We start from the raw sequence: 5,876 nt of genomic DNA on the forward strand, positions 1-5,876 counted from the left end.
TTATGGCTTTCAGTTTAGTGTGCTGATGGTATTTCTGAGTGTGAATGACTGGGTCTCTGCATCTATATCTGCTTCTTGTGTCTTTTCTTGGGCTGTTTTCCCTCTGTTTACTTTGTCCCATTCTGCCATGTTAGTTTTTATTTTATCTTATATTTTTTATTATTATCTCTTAAAATCCTGTTTGTTTTCCAATGAGAGACAGAAAGTGGTGGATCCAGATGGGAGTGGGGAGGAACTGGGAGAAGTAAAGTGAAAGGAAATCATAATAAGGAGATATTATATGAAAAAAAAAGTCTGTTTTCAATAAAAGAAAAAAGATGTTTTGTGTTCTTTGGCTGCACTTATGGCTGCTGGCACTTCCCTGAGCATTGAGAATCACAGCCCCACTGTGCACAAGCCTGTAGTTTAGGACCCTGGGCAGATAGATTGACAGAAGAGCTATCTTCTGGGGCTGAGTTTCCTGTAGAAGTTGCTGGCTTATTATAAACCATGCATTCATTTTACCAACAACTAGAAATTTCATTTTCCATCTTGCCATGATGTTTTGTACTTTGTTCCAAAGAACGCCTTCAGTTTCAGAGGACCACACTGTTGGTTTCCTTTTTCAAAAAGAATAACTGAAGGGGAACAAAAGAGAGCTGAGTCCAAACTTGGAGTCTTTTGTTGATATGAGATCAACAAAAATCAGTGATCATCAGGTGTGCTTTCATGGACCATGGGCAACTGAATCCGGGTCAAGCAAGAAAAGAGGTCTTCAAGACCAAGCTCGGCTCCTGGAAAGCAGCCATTCAGCACCACAAGATGGACAACTCACTAGCACTAAGAAACTTCTGATCATTCCTCTGCTTTTACCTAATACACTGGTCTTCAATTGCTGCTATGACAAATTAGCTCAAAACAACCCACCTTTTGTATTTGGGGGAAGAGATCAAAAAAGGATCTCACTGGGCTAAAAGCATGTTGTCAACAAAACTGCATTCCTTTTGGAGTCTCTAGAGAAGACTCTTTCCTTGCCATTGTTACCATTCAGAGGCCATCTCCATTTCTTGGCACATGTGTCTCTTATATTTTTGACTGTGAGCCTAACCTTTGATGGCTGAGCCCTCTCTCCAGCCCTGTGGGTCTCTTTCTTTATCCAGCCTCTGCCTCTGTCACACATTTCTCTTCTCTACTGCTTTTTTTTTCTTTACTTTGTCTCACCAGAACCTGTGTGGTTGTATGAGATCTACCCAGAGAATTCAGCCTACTTTTCTAAACCATAATCACCTGTACACGCTTTTTATTTTTTTTCCAAGAAACATAATATATTCACAGGTTCTGGAGACTGGAAAGGTGTGTTTGGGAAAGCATGATCTGCCTGTCATAACTGAAAAATCCTCCACTGTGATAGGTTTGGGATCTTGGAATTTTTTAATTTGTTATGAACCATTTGAGAAGCAGAAGACCAAAACTGTCCCTAGTAAAACTAATGCTATCCTGAAAGCTTGGCTCCCCTTGGTTCCATAAAATGAGACCAGAGCTCCAAGAATCCTCAGAATCCTCAGACACTAGAAGAACTATCCTTCTCTATCTTATGCCAATTTTATTATGCATTCTTCTTGATTCTCATTCCCTAGAGGAAAACATAGCAGTCAGAGTTAAATCGGAAAATAACTAAAGCTGTATCTTCATTCTCTGAGCCTCGGGTTAAAATATCAGAAGATGCTCACCAGTCTCACTTCAGTAAAGTGTTGATTGTCTTTTCGACCAACTGATCAAAGGAAAAGCTATGTGAGGAAGAAGCAGCTTGGGCACCAACTGGCTTACCGTTAGCGGTGTGGCTAACACAGGGGAGGGTGAGATTGATGGCCTTCTTCTGAGTACCACAATACAGTGGGCACAATCAAGCTTCAAATTCCCCACCACCCTCTTAGCAAATGAAGGGGCTTGACTTAAGATAACAGTGCTTTAAGGGGAGAAAAGACAGTGTAAATACACTAAAGATCTGGTAAGGATTCGTGTTAAAAGACTTTTCACCACTCTAGCAAATAACTGAAATGATGTGTACATGGATAATTTTTATTTTGGCTTTTTTGAAGATTGCAGTCCATAATTGGCTGGTTCGTGGTATTTGAGCTTGTGAAAAGCAGTACATTAAGATTTAAAAGCAAGACTAGGATGAGGCAATGGTGTGCTCAATATGTAATATATTTTATTTAAGACAAGAAAAATGTATGTGCTCACTCCATAGCTAAAAACTGGAAGAACAAGGAACAGACAAAGCCACAGTCTTCCTGTCCCCCTTGGAGGCATCTTCCAAGAACCTAAAGGTTTCCCACTATGCCTGTCTCTTCAAAGTTTCCACTGTCTGTCAATCACACCCAAAGTAGGAGACAAGCCTTTAACATGGGACTTTGAGAGACAGTTACCCAAGCTACGATAGTTTTCAAATCCAGTTATCATGAAAATCACTTGGAAATCTTTTTAAGTATATGGCTTCCAAAGTGCCACCCAGACATACTAAAATAGAGTCTAAGAACCTGAATAAAGACTCAATAAAATCCCAATCAAGAAAACTAAGGCAAGTGATTTATGCCAGAGCCTGTACTGTCTACCTGCCTGTTCCAAATCCTCCATCCCTCATCCTTTTCCTCCCACCCATATGAAAACCTCTATGCTTTTCCCTAGTTTGTGCTAATGTAGTCAGATCACAAGCTGCCAATGCTTTTTTTCTAAAGCTTTACTGCTTTAAATTTCATATCTGAGCCAGAGAGTGGCTCAGTAGCTAAGAGCATGCACTGCTCTTTCAGAAGTCATGAGTTTGGCTCCCATATTAAAAATTTCATGACCACCTGTAATTCTAGCCCCCAGGGATCTAATGCCTTTGACATCCACAACTCCTGTACTCACATGCACATCATACACATAATTTAAACTAATAAAATAAATCTTTAATGAATGTCATGTCTGCATTCTCTACTGTTAATTGTATTGGCCAACTCTACCTTCAGCTTTGGATTCCAGAATCACAGAAATTCACAGCTAGTCATTACATGAACTGTTTCATCCCTACTTAAAATATCCACAATGTTGATAATTAAAGATTACTAAAGCATAGGGGAAGAAGAATCAGAAGAAGAAATGACAGACAATGAAGATAATTAGACTGCTACAACAAATGTGTCAAGTTAAGGGGTGTGCAATTTATAATTCAAGTTATTATTTCTCCAAAGGTGGAAGCAAAATCATCTGTACCACAATAACCTTGATTAATCCTGTGCCTCATGAACTCTACATAATTCCTTCCCTATGGCCCCCACAGGATAATGAGGCAGCACCAAAATTTAAACCAGCAAATCACTACTTTTATCCATAATAAAAAGGTAAACCAACCACTATAATTAGCGTATATGCACTCTGACACAGAGATCTTGACCCATGAGAACCAGCAAAATGTGTTCCTCAGAGGCATTCTGACCTGAGGTATTACTTAAACAATAGTAACAATAATGTATTTACCACTGACTGTGTGAGAACCTTACATGGGTCAATACATTGAAACTTGACTATAATTCTTTGAGGTAAGTATTTTCCACATTTTTAAAACTTTTGAAAAACAAACACAAGTAATTCAAGGGCATAAGAAGACGGGAATATCCTTTGTTCTTATTCTATGTCTACTGAATCTAAATCTCTTAATACAGAACCCAGGAATTCTTATTTTAACTAGATCTCCAGATTGTCAGCTCTGTGAAAGCAATCCTTGAATATATTAGAACAGGAAATAAGATAATTAAAATTGTTGATTAGACAGTTAACTCTTTGCCTAAGAGTCTAGCTTGAGGCAGGAAAAAAAAAATCAACAATTCTAAGACTGACTAGAGGACTCTCTTATAATAAATCCATGAAGATAAAGAAGGTATCACTAAGGCAGAAGAAATCAAAAGGACAGATATCAATATATGCTGAAGACAAAATTTAGTAGAATCATTCACTAAGCATTCTGCTCTGCCTGGCACTACATGCATTTTTTATGTGTAATCTTAACAGTAAGTAAATTCTAATGGATAATTTTTTATTATTTTGGGTCCACCATGGAGATGAAAATGGCCCATTATCACATCTCAAGAGAATATTACTAACTAACACAGATTTCAGAGAAAACTTGATGGAATATCAGGTATTATGCCCCAATCCACCAAGACTAGGATGCTGAAAGAACCATACATTCTTCCAAAGAGTCATAAGCTGCTGCTCATGCTGGCCACAATCATGTCCTTATTTTCAGGACCTTTTGCAGCTGTGCTCCAGCTCCTCTGTGTCTATCATGGATGCAAAATGAATGCAGATCAGCTTTCGACAGACTCTAAGTGGTACCATATTTTCATTCCCCAACTCAGTTTTTTCTGAACAACATGCACATACCTTCTTTCTTGGGCACAGTGAGGCTCCAGGTTACTGTTTTATCTGTGCTTCAGAATTTATTTTTCATAACTCAGCACTTATCCACAACTAGACACTTGCAGGGATACTGCAGGTGTTTATGGTTGGCCTCAGTCTACCAGTTGGATCCCTGTTCTGCCACTTCAATAAAAACTGGAGATGCCATTAAAACTATAATCAATGTCTATCCTAAATTATCTGGGGTTAGCATTGGGAAAAGCAACAAGTAAGACCGTCTGCTTAATGAGTGCAGAGGCTCTCATTCTCTGTAGTACACTGATCAAGACAGGGGCAGCTCATCCTCCCCTGGGAACCCTAATCTTATTTCACTCAAGAGTAACAGATGTTAGCAGCTGGCATTCTCTGATGTGAACCACTGGAGCTGTGAGCCCCCAATGGAATTTCTCTGCATACATGGTTATTCTATCAAATTACAAAGAGAAGGGGTAGGAAAATTAAGGGAGAAAGGGGGAACCCCTCTCCTAGAAGACAGCCCACTAGCTGAATGCTTCTTACACTGAATGTTTGCTAGAAAAATTGTGGAAAAAAATCTATACACTAATGCAATCATGTAATACATGCCATGGTAATGGTAGGAAAATATTTTTCTCATATGTTCCATATGTTGGCCCACGTGTTAAATATGAAGTGGACTTTAACATCTCCAGTTTTCTAGATGAAGCTCTAAGATGACTTTCCCAAGCACAAGAGTGGCCTATCTAAAATTTTAAAACAGGTCATTTTAATCTACAAAATGAGAGAAAAATCTCTGCCAGCCATTATTTTGACAGAGGATTGATATATAGAACATAACAAGAACTCAAATATTTAAATGAGAAATGAAACAACTCAATAAATAAATGGTCTAAAGAATAAATGGTTCTGAAAAGATGAATGTACACAATGAATAAACGTAAGAAAAGATGCTCAACTCCACCAGGCATTAGAGAAATACAAATCCAAACTACATCAAGAGTCCAGCTCAGCCAAGTCAGAATGGCAAGCCTTTAGACAACAAATAGTAATGTATGTTGACAGCACTGTAGACAAAAAAGAACCCCTAAGAACAGATACTACACTTGATCTTAGCCAAAAGGCTGAGAAGCGAAAGAGGAGGGACTGTAAGAGCGTGAATTGTTGAACCCAAGATTGGAAAATGCACAGGGACAAATAGCCAAACAAATGGAAGCACATGAATGATGAACCAAAGGCCCCCAGCTGGAGCAGGCCCTCTGGATAAGTGAGACAACTGAATAGCTTGAACTGTTTGGGAGGCATCCAGGCTGTGGGACCAGGACCTGTCCTTAGTGCATGAGCTGGCTGTTTGGAACCTTGGGCTTGCACAGGGACACTTTGCTCAGCCTGGAAGGAGGGGACTAGACCTGCCTGTACTGAATCCACCAGGTTTAAATGAATTCCCAGGGGAGTCTTGGCCCTGGAGGAGATGGGAATGG

The 5,876-nt window shown here is 39.3% G+C and overlaps 1 non-coding gene across 1 annotated transcript; it reads right to left on the reverse strand.

The window, feature by feature from the left end:
* Positions 1 to 5,343: 5,343 nt before the first annotated feature.
* Positions 5,344 to 5,531, reverse strand: LOC118596591. Its single transcript, XR_004946707.1, has one exon. It is a non-coding gene; the product is annotated as a U2 spliceosomal RNA (small nuclear RNA).
* Positions 5,532 to 5,876: the final 345 nt, after the last annotated feature.

Source organism: Onychomys torridus, chromosome 15 (assembly GCF_903995425.1).
Source record: "Onychomys torridus chromosome 15, mOncTor1.1, whole genome shotgun sequence".
NCBI lineage: Eukaryota > Metazoa > Chordata > Mammalia > Rodentia > Cricetidae > Onychomys > Onychomys torridus.